The following is a 16,149-nucleotide window of genomic DNA, read 5'->3' as shown; positions in this document are numbered from 1 at the left end:
CAGTAATACTGAAGTGTTTCCTTCAGTTCTCTGTGAAAAACAACATTTAAATGCTGGTATAGCAGCGATATGACAATAAGACAATATTGCTTCATAGTTCCTAATTTCTCTTTTGTTAATGGCTTACATTCTTTTGTTTTTATTTCACCAATATTAACCTTTATATAACTTGCCTAACCACATTCCTTTGACCCAAATATACTTTTTTCTATCCACACCTATTAACTTTACCTGAAATCTTTTGACAAAATATACAAAGGGGTCTATGCAACAGTTGGACAATTTATTAGAAATTATTTAAATCAGATCAATTAAAGTCATCTTACAGAAAATAACAAAACCAGCATAACATTGTGAACTAATATTAATTATTTCACATATAAAATGTAAACATACTTTGAAATTCAAACAAATAATTTCATGAACTAAAACAATTTATAATTCAATTCAAATGCAATTCTAATTCATTTACATAGTGCTATTCACAAAGCAGCCTTACATTAAATAAAAACAAATAATATACAAAAAATAATAGTGAACACATTATTAATGTAATACACAGAAAAACTCTAAGTAAAGCTAAAAGCTAATTACAGCAGTATTCAATTCAATTTTATTTGCATAGTGCTTTTAACAACTGTCATTGTCGCAAAGCAGATTTACACAATCAAAAGAATTATTGAAGTTTAATGTGTATTAAACAAAATGGTCAGATTGTCCCTGGTGAGCAAGCTGAGGGCGACAATGGCAAGGAAAACTCCCTGAGATGGTAATAGGAAGAAACCTTGAGAGGAACCAGACTCAACAGGGAACCCATCCTCATCTGGGTGAAACAGGTAGCAGGAATTGATCTTCCTTTATACAGTGTGTCGCTGGGGAGACAATTCCAAAGTTTTATATTAAGACAAGTATTGATATTAAACATATCTAAATAGTCTATAAACATTAAAACAAGCAGACAGGGCTCACATGCAACAGGCAGGGCTCACATGCAGCAGGCAGGGCTCACACGAAGCAGGCAGGGCTCACACGAAGCAGGCAGGGTCACACGAAGCAGGCAGGGTCACACGAAGCAGGCAGGGTCACACGAAGCATCCCTCTTCGACCAGCTGCTGGATCTGGCATGACAGTATTGAGGATATCCTGAGGTGGAGATTAACAAGATGTCTTAAACGTTTTGTGATGTAAATTGGTGTGATTTTTCAAAACTAAACTAATGAAACAATGGTCTGGAAAGAGATATGTATGATCAACCACTTTTGAAAATCACTGTGAAACAGAATTTTCATTATAAATGTTTTACTGTGACGTTTTTATTTTACCTCATTGGTATCGCAGTACTCTTGATCCCTCAGTCACTGCCATCTGCTCCTCTTGTTGTCAACAGGCCTTCTCAGGCGTTCTCACTTCAACTGTGGCTGAAACATTAAAATCAACAATTAGATTAAAATTTTTCTGAAAATGTGGTGACGTTGTACATTGATTGAAATGAAATGAAGTGGTTAAACTTAGCTTAAGATTGTATCTTGAGGAATCTTGTCCTGTTCTTGCTATTGTATCCGAATTCCTCCTGTAACTTTAAAAGGCAAACATTAATGACAGAAGATGGAATGCGTTTACTACAGTCAGTAAAGACTCCAGGACACAAATTTAAGGGTAAACTTCTACTTTCAACATTTCAAAACCTAGATTGAAGGGAAACATTTAAAAAATATCTTACTAAATATACTACAACAGTGTCTTAATGCTTCTCCCTTCACGTTGCTATCTTCATGTTAGTGTGTTTCTCACTAACTGTTCCTGCTGCTCTCACTTCCTGCTTCTTCACTGAAGATGCCACACTATTCTTGTGCATCCTTTGTGGACCTGCTGCTTTTGCTCTCCCAAGTCTTCTCTGACATTAATGACAGAAGATGGAATGCATTTACTAAGTCAGTAAAGATTGCAGAACACAAATTTAAAGTTAAACTTTTTCTTCTAACATTTCAAAACCTATATTGAAATATTAAGAACAAATCTTAGTAAATATACTACAACAGTGTCTTAATGCCTCAGCCTTTACCTTGCTGTCTTTATGTTAGTGTGGAACTCACTAACTGTTCCTGCTGCTCTCACTTCCTGCTGTCTCGCTGAAGATGCTGCACTATTCTTGTGCATCCATTTCTACTTATACCATTTTAACAGTAAAGATTGCACAACACAAATTTAAGGGTAAACTTTTACTTCTAACATTTCAAAACCTGTATTGAAATATTAAAAACAAATCTTAGTAAATATACTACAACAGTGTCTTAATGCCTCTGCCTTTACCTTGCTGTCTTCATGTTAGTGTGTGTCTCACTAACTGTTCCTGCTGCTCTCACTTCCTGCTGTCTCACTGAAGATGCCGCCCTATTCTTGCGAATCCTTTGTGGACCTGCTGCTCTCGCTCCCTCAAGTCTTCACTGAACCTGCCACTGATCCTCACTGCTGCTGCTTTGCTCAACATCTCAACATCTTTAAACTTTTTTACAAATTGGCTTACTTTCATTAAACCTCAGTGTCCCTGGTTCCATACAGCAAAACAGAACCCCCAACCACAAAAACTATTATCATCAACCTCAGAAACTCATTTGCGCAAAATGCAGTATACAGGATTGTGATAACTGTGGTAAGTCTGTAATACACCTGACTGGATGCAGATGTCAAGATGAGAGATGTAAATCTGATCCAACAATGTGTTCTTTTCAGTCGTCGCTGTTGTGATCAGTCGTGTGTAGCCCTTGGATTGAAACATGTCGTTTATAGGCTTTTTTCCAGGAGAAAGGAGGTCTTCATTAAAGTCTCCGCAGATGATGACAGGATTCTTCTTCATCATTTCCACATAATCGAGGAGGCTTCTTAAGTTTGGCAGGAATTTCTCCAGACTGTAGTGTGGTGGCCTGTACACAGCAGCAATTGTTGCATTCATCGGAGTGTCCACGTTGATGACGACAAACTCCAGGTCCGTGACATTTTGAATGTACTGGCGGGGCTGCGCTTGGATGTCTTCTTTGCAAAATATTGCAACCCCACCACCATCTTTCTTTGCAATTTCTGCATGTGTGGAGTAGGAGACGTGTCGATTTCGTGCAAACATCTTGTATCCTTCTAATTGGAGATGTGGAGAAATACATGAGCCGGACAGGTGGGTTTCCGTCAAACAAAGAATATCAGAAAGTTGCAGCTCATGATGGCATCTAACGTCCTCGATGTGGGATGCTAGTCCTTCGGTGTTGTGATGAACGATTGTAAAAGTATGGTCGTGGCTTGCCTCCTTTACTTGGTGCAGAAGTGGCATGACTCCTTCAAGGTTTGCTCTTTTCATGTTTTGCAAAGAGATGGTTATTTCGGGATTAGCATATATCTTCTTTTCATCAAAGTCCGTAATATGTAATCCACTCAATGAAGTCGTTCTGCTGAGGGCAACATAGGCCATTCCCGGCTCGAAAATCTTCTTCAGCGACACTACAGCAGATTGCATGGTCATTCCTTGAACCTTGTGAGCTGTGCAGGCATAGGCTAGCTTGATGGGGAACTGTCGACGAACTACTCCTTTCCTCAGATTTTCTTCCGATCTCTCAATGTAAACCAAGACATCATCTTCACCTTGTCCCTTTTTGCGATGTTTCTGACCTGCATTTGGATTGTCCAGCTGAAGTCCAAGCCTTTGCACCATGGCAATTCCATCTTTTGTTGTGGTGACTATGGTTGCAACTTTACCAAAAGATCCATTAACAATGCCATCTTCCACATCCAGATTTCTAGTCACCATTACACGAACTCCCACTGCAAGTTGAATGGTGTCGAGCAAGTCTTCCCTTTTTCCGATGACAGGTTTGTGAAGTTTCTTCGTCAGTCCTATTTTTGGGTCCTTCCTGTAGTCTTCGGCATCAACCGTAATGATGTCAGTGTGAAGTGCCTGTACAGTTTCGAGATTGTGTTTGTGAACCTCTTTGTTGGTGGCAAATACGTGTAGAGCATCATGCGGGCAGTCTTCCCGGTTCTTCGCGGCCTGGATTAACAAAGCTCTGTCTTCTTCCTCGAGAGCTTGAGTCTTCTGCTTCACTCGAAGTCTGTTCAAAAGTTCTGCAAAAGCAAGGTCTTCTTTTTGACGCATTACCTCGGTGAGCGTAACCATTTGAAAGTTATCCTTCCAGAAGTCCAGCACATCCTCTTCGTACACGCAGAGTGGTTTGGCTTTCCCAAGCGGTGGCAGTTGAAAAAAGTCTCCTACGGCCAGACAAGAGATTCCTCCAAATGGTTTCTTGCTGCCTTTGATCTGTTGAAGTCTCCAGTTAACGTAAGCAAACAGGTCCTTGGAAATCATGGATACTTCATCAATAATAAGAATCTCCACGTTGCATAATCCTGCTCTTACTTCATCAAGGGTGTTCCCAAGTCCTTGATAAGGTGGCTTCAAACTCCTTGGCAGTTTTAAAAGGGAATGCAGTGTCTTTCCAGAAATGTTGAATGCTGCTGTTCCAGTAAATGCAGTCAACAGCACTGTAGGCACAGAGAGATCACCTTCATCCCGTAGTCGAGGCAGTTGTCGCAGAATCTTGGTGGCTTCTGTGTATATGCACCTGATGACGTGCGATTTCCCACAACCAGCACCACCTGACACAAAGTAGAAGAACTGTTCGGGATTATGACCCCACACACGCTTCAGGCACCACTGGCGGACAGTGTAGAACATGGCTGCCTGTGTCTCATTCAGGCTCCTGAACAACTTCCTCACAAATTCAGCAGTCATCTGTGGTGCCTCTATTCGTGGTACAACGCCATCGTCACGAAGAACCTGATATTCCGGTACATCATCTTGTTCCTTCTCTTCTTCTGGATTGATGTCTTCTTGCTCTGCAATACAATCCAAACGATCCATTTCAATTTCAGGGGCAAAAGCTGTCCAAGCATTCTCACATGGTCCTTGCTGTTGCAACTGTTCGAAAGCGTCATCCACTTCTTTGCTGTGTTTCTCGTATTTCTGCTGGTTTGCTTTTACTATTGACTGTACCGGAAAATTTAGACCGTATCCTGCAAGTCCCACAAATGCAGTTTTGTAAAAATCCTCGTATGTCGGATAACGCTGAGGTTTTAGCTGTTCGTTGAAGCGGTGTGGCACATAAAGTTTCACCAAACTTCCGTAAAACTTCTCCGGATTCTTCTTCTCTGAAAACCGAGCATATCTGATAATTGCTGGCTTACCAACAGTTCTCTTCTGAATATAGCCTATGTTGTTGAGCAGTCGCTTAGCGTTCTTTCCTTTCGCTTGCTGACCATACACGACACGGTAGTTCGACGCAAACTCTGCCAGACACATGTTTTCAAACTCCTCTGTTTTAGGCCTTGCTCTGTATTTATCAATTAGTCCCGACATCCAAACGTCCTCTGAATCCGGATCTTTTCTTTGCAAGGCACTGATGGGCAGACTCATCTTCAGGGCATCATCATCCGTCGGTATAAACACCACACTTCTTGAACACTTCTTCAGTGGTAAGCTGCACGTTCGTGCCACAGATTCCTGAGCACTTACTTGCCTGTGTTTGGAGTAGGCCTGCATTATATGCTTCATTTCGTCCTTTTTATTTACATCTTGTTCACGGACACTCTGGATCACGGTCTTCAGGAATTCGTTCATTTCATGCTCTGGCTTGGAAATGTAGGACAACATATACATAATGCAGCTATACGAGTCAAGAATGTACTGAATGTCCATGTTGGCGTTCCATGCCCTCAGCAAATCCGGATTGTATCCATTCACCCAAGCTTCCTTTGGATCACGCTTCAGCAAAATCACACTGGAAGTGGACAGGTCCTTAGAGTACTTTATGTAATCTTCCATGGACAAATTACAATCGCTCAGCAAATCTGACAAACTATTAAATGATGCTTGGGGATCATTCAGCATATCCCATAATGGCTTAAGTTTTAGCCTGGCGTTGTCCATTGCTCTTCGAGCAGCTTGCTGTCTTGACTTCGTCCTGTCTAGCTGGTTTCTTTCCTCTTCGTTTTCCTGGTCGTTTTCTTCTTCTTCCTCAGAAGGCTGCAGTTGTGGTCGGGTTATCACAGTCTTCGGCATGGGCAGTTTTGGGAATCCAAATCTACACAAAACATTTCCTTTTTTGCATGATTTAGAGTGGTTCCTGCTGTGTAATTGAACTTCAGTGACGATTCCATGAAGCTCGGGATCGTCGCTAGGGTCCGGCAACTGACAAGTTATGTAGCGGTCCACAAATTCACACACATCCTTGTCAAAATCGCTCTCGAATTGAGGTGCATTCTTTACCCAAACCACTAGATGAATATGTGGACTTCCTCTGGCTTGAAACTCGACTCGATAAAAGTAGTCCTCGACTTCACCAATGGGTTGAGCAGGTGACAAAAGCAGGCGGGCCATTAATGCATCAACTCGTTTTTCGAACATCCGCATGACAGTGACAGGGTTACTTCGTAGGATTTCACATTTTTCCATCCAGTCAAGCTCTGAAAAGACAACCTGTTCACCTTGCTGAGCCTTGATTGCCACTATCACTTCAGGCCATCGCATTTCAGCTGCGCTAAATGTGCAAAAAAAAGTCGGAGTTCCTAACTGCCTAATCATGGCCTGTAGGTCTCTCAGTGTTTTTTCCCAATAAGATGGAGTGCCTCTCAAGGGTTGCATGAACCTTGTTGCATCACGGCTGTGGACCAGTCTTTCAACCTCGAGATCATCTTGAAGCAGCTTGTTGGAGATTCTTCGTCCGTCTTTTGTAACGGGTTTGCCCTTTCGCAACTGGATAGACATACTGTTTCTGGCCAAGTGCGTTTCAGTCACAAACTGAGCGAAGAAAAGGTAACTTTGATCCTTTGCAAACCGAGTATCCACACAGAACAGTCTCACATTGAAATACCTGCTTGGAGATAATGCAACTTCTCGAGCATCGTCAATCGTATTCTCTCCAGTAGGAAACTGTACAGGGAATGCCATGGCTTCCAGTTTGGGTATTTTGAAAAATCCCACAGGCTTTTTTCCTTGAGCAGGTGCGATGCTGAAGATTCCCTCGCCGTAGGATAAGATCTCCTGTCCGATGTCAAGCGGCTGCATGCACGTGTCAAGAGTGAGGCCAGGCCTAAGCTCGTCTTTTTCTTCTGTGCTGACATTCTGATCATCCTCTTCAGAAACGCCAACATCTTGTTTTTCCTCTACCTCATCATCAGGGGGAAATTCAAAGGTGGCAGTGTCACTTATGATGATGTCCGTGTATTCCGAATGCACTGCTTTCAGTACCGTTAAAGCTGCTAGCACATTGTGCATATTCACAGTGTGGAAGTGCTGGTATCCTTTAAAATTTACGCGTCTCTTTAGCTTCACCTGTAGTAGCTGGGACTCACTACTAGGTCTTGGCAGAGAGTTGACGGTCTTCTCAACTTCAGAGGGCACACAAACAACAGCTCCATGCACTGCTCTCTGCTGTCCTTTGGGTAATGCAATCATTTTTGCAAATGGTATAACTTTGGCAATAAGCTGACGTTCAAGCACATTCAATTCAGCTAATTCTGCGGGGATGGGTGGCAGCTGAAGTTTGTTAGCTGCCGCAATTGAAGGCATGTGTCCTCTCTTAAGATGGCTGTCGCAGGTGTGGCAGATCCATTCCTGTCTTCTCTCTTCCGGAACGACACAAGAAACTGAGCAGGCGTTGTCACAAACGTGAACGTATTTCCGGCTTAAGCAACATGCTGCAATTTGAACATCTTTGGTGTAATTCATCCTCTTACATACTCTGACTTGATCTGGAAACAAGGCTCTGTGACAGACTGTACAGATGTAAGTTGGTCCATGCAGAATCTGACAACGAAACGCAGATATGGCTGTTTGCATTAAAATCCTGGACAAAGGCTGTCTCGTAGCATCATGGCTGGAACGAACGTATGGTTTATATTTTCTTTTGATCCTTAACGCACATTGCAGCTTATACAGAATCTGAAATCCAGCATTGGTGAGACTCTTGTGTTTCTTTTGAAGAGTGCAAAGTAGAATGTGACGTGATCGAAACTTTGGGTCATTTGCATATCGTCTTGCCATGTATTGTTTCATTTTTTTCTGGAACAGAGCTTCTGTGTGGTACCGCCTGACCACATAGTCCTTCATTTTGCTCTGGAAAAGAGCATCTATGTGGTACCTCCTGACCATGTAGTCCTTCATTTTCTTCTGAAATAGAGCATCTGTGTGGTACCTCCTGACCATGTAGTCCTTCATTTTCTTCTGAAACAGAGCATCTGTGTGGTACCTTCTGACCATGTAGTCCTTCATTTTCTTCTGAAACAGAGCATCTGTGTGGTACCTCCTGACCATGTTGTCCTTCATTTTCTTCTGAAACAAAGCATCTGTGTGGTACCTCTTGACCATGTTGTCCTTCATTTTCTTCTGAAACAGAGCATCTGTGTGGTACCTCCTGACCATGGTTTCTTTCATCTTTGTCTTGAAGAGAGAATCAGTGTTGTACCTCTTGATCATGTGTTCTCTCTTTTTGTTTCTGAACAAACAATCTTGATTGTATTTTTCCTTGCTGACCTCTTTTTTCTTCATTCGAAATTGCAAAGTAGATGCATACTTTTCTTTCTCATATTTCCTTCTCTTCTTTTTCTGTTCTTCTAAGTGTGGAGTTGTTTCCTCAGGCCCGGCACATTCCTTTTGATTTGCAATTCTCCGCATTTCTTTTCTTCTTTTCAGCTTAGTTTTTTTCATGATGTCTATGACATTCTGGCTTCTGGCTCCAGCACTTGTTTGTGGTCCTTGTAGTGTTGAAGCGACTTGTGGCAGTGACACACAAGTTGATGATGTGGACACTTCAGCAGACTGTTGCTCCATTTTAAATGACACAGGCATAAATTCATAGCCTGCTTGGTCAGAATGATCCCGAAAAAGCTCCAGAATTGCGTTGGTAAATGCATTCAGTTCAGTGAAAGTTAGCATAACTGCAGTTCCATAATTAGTAGGATGTGGCAAACCTTCAGCAGTTGTAGAATGTGAATCGAAATATCCATATCGCCCAGATCTGTCTTTGAACACAGCGATAAATGATGGAGAAAGAAGAAGTAGTGCATGGCTGACATCGGTTGAAAGACACTGAAGTCTTTCACTGAGAGGAATCCACCAATCTTCCATGTCTGGAGTTCCTCTGGCTCTCAAGTATCCACTCATGACCTCTGACTTCTGCACACTGTAAATGTGGTTACAAGTTGTAATGCTCAGAGGTACTTCATCCATGCTGAGATGATTGTGTCTGAATCTTCCCTCAGCGATGAGCTGCATTTTAGTGCTGACATACAAAGCATCACCCTCCTCTAACACTCTGTCAAGATCAAGCTGTTTGAAGCATGTCCCTTCACTGTGGTATGCAAGAAATGTCAAAGCTATACACGAGCATTGATAATTTCTTGAAAAAACATCATACCTCGCATCACTCTGGCAATGAGATGCATGCAGTGAAAGCATCCTGGGTGTGTTGTCACCGTCTCCTGCCTGTTCTCCATCAGAAGACCGGGTCACACCTTTATTGACGGTAGGCTGTCCAGTCAGGTCTGCCTTAAGCCAACGAAGTTTTTGAGCCTGGGATCTCTTTCCTTTTCGAGGCATCCTTTAATACATAAAAACTGAAAATAATTACGATAATTCATGACAACTCATTAATTAGAGATGATTAAATTGGACAAACTTTATTAATATGTTAACATATTAACATAACATTAACATATCACATTTTATATCACATGTATGTCAATAAACACAATGTAGTGCTTAATTCTGAAACTTTGAATCATAATAAAATCAATACAATTTTGTAACTATATGTAGTTAAATAGCATATGGTCACTGTCCGGTTTTGTGTTTATTTTTATATTATGCCATGCATAATCGTGTAGCAAACAATTGTCTGTTTTCCTTTACTATGTGTTTCTACATGTCATTTAAAGCAGGTTTCTAGTTTAAAAGTTATTGTAAATTGTATTATAAAAATGTTAAAAAGACCAAAAAAGTTTTTTTTTTTCCCCCGCTAAAAGAATTATAGCAAATAAAACACAAAATATAAACTAAGATTTTAAGGGAAGGAGCTTTGTTTTTTTAGACAAAAACACCCCCACAGACCTGATCATAATTAAGGATTGACAATACAATTTCTTTTTTGCATGATCCTATACTTTTGGAGGTGGGCAGGGGTCCAGCATAGTGCACTATTTAATGTACTAAAAACAAATAATACAACAAACCTCAAGTTGGTCACGAGATGAAGCTCAAAATGTGAAACTTGAAGCTCAATGAAGAAATCAATCTGAAGAAAGCCAGAAAGCAAGTAAATGATTAAAGACATTTAACAGAAACCTAATTTTATACTTATACAACACACTCTAGATAACCAGCCTCAACCTAATCTCTCCTAAAATAAGGAGACTCCCTGCAATAACATTCTTATTCACACAATACAGGTCTAATATATAGCCTTGTACAAAAAGACATTTCATTTCTCAATTTTAGTTTTTACACAAAGCAGTTAAAATTATAAACAAATGCTACTCACCCCAGGAAAATTCTGGAAAGTGTAGGGCGTCTCTGGGGCTGTGTAACAATGTTGCTCAGCCAATCAGAAGCGCAAATCTCCTGTCTGTGTAAGAGTCATTTGGCCTGTCAGTTAACTATATTCTGAATAAACTACAAACATAATTTTTGTCTTCAAATTATTTTTTGCGTAGCACTTTCCTCAGTTACATAACTAACTGAAAGGGGTAATCATGCAGCTCATTGTGCAGTTCTTTGTCTACTATAATAAGGAGACTCTTATTATAATTATAATACAGGTCTTATATATATAGCCTTGTACAAAAACACATTTCATTTCTCAAGTTTAGTTTTTACACAATGCAGTTAAAATTATGAACCAATCCTACTCACCTAAGGAAAGTCCGGAAAGTGCAGAGGGCTGTGTAACAATATTTTCTGAGCCAATCAAAAACGCAAATCTCCTGTCTGTGTAAGAGTTATTTGCCTGTCAGTTAACTATATTCTGAATAAACTACAAGCATAATTTTTACAAACCACAAACATAACTTTTGTCTTTAAATTATTTTCTTGTAGCACTTTCGTCAGTCACATAACTGACTGAAAGGGGAAATCATGCATCTCATTGTGCAGTTCTTTGTCTTCTAGGGCTGCAACTAACGATTATTTTAATAATTGATAAAAATATGAACAAATCACCTCAGTCAGCGGTTAAAAATATGAACAAATCACCTCAGTCAGCGGTTAATAATATGAACAAAATATGAACAAATCACCCCAGTCAGTGGTTAATAATATGAACAAATCACCCCAGTCAGCGGTTAATAATATGAACAAATCACCCCAGTCAGCGGTTAATAATATGAACAAATCACCCCAGTCAGTGGGTAATAATATGAACAAAATATGAACAAATCACCCCAGTCAGTGGGTAATAATATGAACAAAATATGAACAAATCACCCCAGTCAGTAGTTAATAATATGAACAAATCACCCCAGTCAGTGGTTAAAAATATGAACAAATCACCCCAGTCAGCGGTTAATAATATGAACAAATCACCCCAGTCAGCGGTTAAAAATATGAACAAATCACCCCAGTCAGCGGTTAAAAATATGAACAAATCACCCCAGTCAGCGGTTAAAAATATGAACAAATCACCCCAGTCAGCGGTTAAAAATATGAACAAATCACCCCAGTCAGTGGTTAATAATATGAACAAAATATGAACAAATCACCCCAGTCAGTGGTTAATAATATGAACAAAATATGAACAAATCACCCCAGTTAGTGGTTAAAAATATGAACAAAATATGAACAAATCACCCCAGTCAGCGGTTAATAATATGAACAAAATATGAACAAATCACCCCAGTCAGCGGTTAATAATATGAACAAATCACCCCAGTCAGTGGGTAATAATATGAACAAAATATGAACAAATCACCCCAGTCAGCAGTTAATAATATGAACAAATCACCTCAGTCAGTGGTTAATAATATGAACAAAATATGAACAAATCACCCCAGTCAGTGGTTAATAATATGAACAAATCACCCCAGTCAGCGGTTAAAAATATGAACAAATCACCCCAGTCAGCGGTTAATAATATGAACAAATCACCCCAGTCAGCGGTTAAAAATATGAACAAATCACCCCAGTCAGCGGTTAAAAATATGAACAAATCACCCCAGTCAGTGGTTAAAAATATGAACAAATCACCCCAGTCAGTGGTTAATAATATGAACAAAATATGAACAAATCACCCCAGTCAGTGGTTAATAATATGAACAAAATATGAACAAATCACCCCAGTTAGTGGTTAAAAATATGAACAAAATATGAACAAATCACCCCAGTCAGCGGTTAATAATATGAACAAATCACCCCAGTCAGTGGGTAATAATATGAACAAATCACCCCAGTCAGCGGTTAATAATATGAACAAATCACCTCAGTCAGTGGTTAATAATATGAACAAAATATGAACAAATCACCCCAGTCAGTGGTTAATAATATGAACAAATCACCCCAGTCAGTGGTTAATAATATGAACAAATCACCTCAGTCAGTGGGTAATAATATGAACAAAATATGAACAAATCACCCCAGTCAGCGGTTAATAATATGAACAAATCACCTCTGTCAGTGGTTAATAATATGAACAAAATATGAACAAATCACCCCAGTCAGTGGTTACTAATATGAACAAAATATGAACAAATCACCCCAGTCAGCAGTTAATAATATGAACAAATCACCCCAGTCAGCAGTTAATAATATGAACAAATCACCCCAGTCAGCAGTTAATAATATGAACAAATCACCCCAGTCAGCAGTTAATAATATGAACAAATCACCCCAGTCAGCAGTTAATAATATGAACAAATCACCCCAGTCAGCAGTTAATAATATGAACAAATCACCCCAGTCAGTGGGTAATAATATGAACAAAATATTAACAAATCACCTCAGTTAGCAGTTAAAAATATAAACAAATCACATTAGGCAGCGGTTAATTCATTTTTTATTTCTTAGTTTATATTCTTGTCTCATGCTATTTGTAATTTGTAAGCCATTAACCTATGAATTTATGTTCTAATACAATATTTAATTGCGATTACGTTGAGGGGTGCAATCCATGGGAGGGGGGCATTTTAGGGCATAACAGTGTCTGTGTGTGTGTGTCTCCAATGACACGCGCGCGCACACAGACAGACAGACACACACACACACACAGAGCAGACTAAGCCGTGAGCAGAGCAAGGAAATGGATTTTTAACGTCTGTAATGAGGCGCGCTGTACACACAGGCAAACAGACACAAAATAAAATGTTTTACATACACGCGTGGTCACAGTGTTATAGTTAACAGTACACGCGTGCACGGCTGTTAATTACACCAGTAAGAGACGAGCAGCATCCTCCGCCATATTTCTTTCCTCTACCTCCGCTTGTAATGTATTTTTTGTTTTTTGTTTTGCTAAACCCTGTCGGCGCCGAACTATGCTAGCATTAGTGCACAACACCGCGTGCGTTTACTCCGCTCCGCGCTTAACTGAAGTTTTTTTTTTTTTTTTTTTTTTTTAAATCAAATGTCTCCGCGTCGCGCGACACAACGAATCGATTATGAAATTCGTTGGCAACTATTTTAGTTACCGATTTTTATCGATTCGTTGTTGCAGCCCTATCTATAACAAGGAGACTCTTATTCCTGCAATAACACTCCTTTTCACACAATACAGGTCTAATATATAGCCTTGTACACAAACATTTAATTTCTCAAATTTAATTTTTACACACAGCAGTTAAAAATATGAACCGATTCCACTTACCTCGAGAAGATTCTGGCAATCAGGGGGCGTCTCAGAGGCGGTGTTACGATAATGCTCAGCCAATCGGAGGGGCAAGTGGCGGCTGTCTCCAGGCAGTGTCACAACGGTGCTCAGCCAATCAGAAGCACAGTCATGCAGCCTTACTTTTTTTTTTTTTATACATATGTGAGAAGGGTAGTCTTCGTACACATTCACATTTCATACATCCTTTCATAATTTATTTTGATTGGATAATTGTTAAAAGCATCATACAAATAAAATTGAATTAAATTGAATTGAAAAGTCTACAGAGTTTTATGGTTTTTAGGGTACTCTGTTTTGTAGCTAGGGAGTAGCGTGGCACCTGTTATTGAAGAAACCAAAGGCTATCTGAACATTTTGATTCATACACATTTACTGGGGATCACCCACATGCTGGGGTGTGGCTTAACAACTTCACAATGATCATGAGAGACTGGTTGTTTGCCTGAATGAAATGAGTCCACCCTGCTAACATAATGCTGACATGCTTAGCTGTTGCTAGCATGATTATATGTAGCATCATCTTAGCAATATTTTCATGCTAGCAACATGCTAATCAGCTTAACACCATGCTAGCATCACACTAATCATGTTAAGAGCAAAAAGCCAATATAGTTAAGTAAAGTAAAGTGCTAAGTTTTAAACTCTGAGTGAGAGAGAGAGAGACTGTTTATCAATAATTAGCTGTAAAAACTTGTTACTATGGTAACTCTTGTCAGTGGTGGAGGGGTGCGGGGGCGCACGCACACTCCTCTGTGACAGACACAGAGAACAGAAAACAGGAATTAATCTCTCAAACTAACGCTTCCCAATGGAGAATCGTAGTTCCGATTGCAAAAATTCTTTCACCGTGAGTGGCAGAAACTTCCTGACTACGACATATTGAATCCTTATGCCCATAGAATGTATTATACCGACGTGGCGACAGTGTAAAGAGACCCACCGATTCACACTCTGTGAATATGGCAGTTGACAGTGGCACATTTCATGAAAAATCTAAATTTTCATCAAACTTAAACTGCTCTTGATAAGCAACCGTGAAAGATATCAAAACATGGACCCAATCCATAAAAGGTGTTTTTTTTGGAATTTCGGGAAAACCATGGAACAAATCCCTACCAAAAGTCACAGCACCCCATTGCCGAATAAGGCGCACGGTTTGACACCTCACTCATGGGACTCGGTCAAAGTTGGTCTCAATGTTAAGTCTGTGGGTAGTTAATTGCCCCCGCATAAGTCTGTGGGGGCAATTAACCACCCACCCCTTAGTAGACTCACAGCACCCCGTTCCCGAATAAAGCGCACAGTTTGACACCTCACTCATGGGACTCGGTCAAAGTTGGTCTCAATGTTAAGTCTGTGGGTGGTTAATTGCCCCCGCATAAGTCTGTGGGGGCAATTAACCACCCACCCCTTAGAAGAGTCACAGGACCCCGTTCCCGAATAAGGCGCACGGTTTGACACCTCACTCATCGGACTCGGTCAAAGTTAGTCTCAATGTTAAGTCTGTGGGTGGTTAATTGCCCCTTGCGGGGGCAATTAACCACCCACCTCTTAGTAGACTCACAGGACCCCGTTCCCGAATAAGGCGCACGGTTTGACACCTCACTCATCGGACTCGGTCAAAGTTGGTCTCAATGTTAAGTCTGTGGGTGGTTAATTGCCCCCGCATAGGTCTGTGGGGGCAATTAACCACCCACCCCTTAGAAGAGTCATAGGGCTCCGTTCCCGAATAAGGTGCACGGTTTGACACCTCACTTATCGGACTCGGTCAAAGTTGGTCTCAATGTTAAGTCTGTGGGTGGTTAATTGCCCCCTGCGGGGGCAATTAACCACCCACCTCTTAGTAGACTCACAGGACCCCGTTCCCGAATAAGGCGCACGGTTTGACACCTCACTCATCGGACTCGGTCAAAGTTGGTCTCAATGTTAAGTCTGTGGGTGGTTAATTGCCCCCGCATAGGTCTGTGGGGGCAATTAACCACCCACCCCTTAGAAGAGTCATAGGGCTCCGTTCCCGAATAAGGTGCACGGTTTGACACCTCACTTATCGGACTCGGTCAAAGTTGGTCTCAATGTTAAGTCTGTGGGTGGTTAATTGCCCCCTGCGGGGGCAATTAACCACCCACCTCTTAGTAGACTCACAGGACCCCGTTCCCGAATAAGGTGCACGGTTTGACACCTCACTCATCGGACTCGGTCAAAGTTAGTCTAAATGTTAAGTCTGTGGGTGGTTAAT

The 16,149-nt window shown here is 40.7% G+C and overlaps 1 protein-coding gene and 1 long non-coding RNA gene across 6 annotated transcripts in view; both read right to left on the bottom strand.

Moving 5' to 3' along the window:
• thada (THADA armadillo repeat containing) overlaps positions 1-16,149 on the bottom strand; it is a 147,606-nt gene that overhangs the window by 89,619 nt on the left and 41,838 nt on the right. The gene's annotated exons all lie outside the window — the stretch shown is intronic.
• Positions 270-14,203, bottom strand: LOC128528845 (uncharacterized). 4 transcript variants are annotated; one of them, XR_008360987.1, is made up of 8 exons: positions 13,890-14,203; positions 10,949-11,023; positions 10,578-10,661; positions 10,270-10,331; positions 9,456-9,638; positions 1,323-1,576; positions 970-1,143; positions 270-872 (listed from the first exon to the last, which is right to left on the bottom strand). It is a non-coding gene; the product is annotated as an uncharacterized LOC128528845 (long non-coding RNA). The 4 variants fall into 4 exon arrangements; XR_008360988.1 differs by lacking the exon at positions 13,890-14,203 and having other exon boundaries at positions 1,323-1,570; positions 10,949-11,222; XR_008360986.1 differs by lacking the exon at positions 13,890-14,203 and having other exon boundaries at positions 10,949-11,215.

This window comes from Clarias gariepinus, chromosome 8 (genome assembly GCF_024256425.1).
Source record: "Clarias gariepinus isolate MV-2021 ecotype Netherlands chromosome 8, CGAR_prim_01v2, whole genome shotgun sequence".
Taxonomy (NCBI): domain Eukaryota; kingdom Metazoa; phylum Chordata; class Actinopteri; order Siluriformes; family Clariidae; genus Clarias; species Clarias gariepinus.
This window is presented reverse-complemented; position numbering and strand designations above follow the sequence as displayed.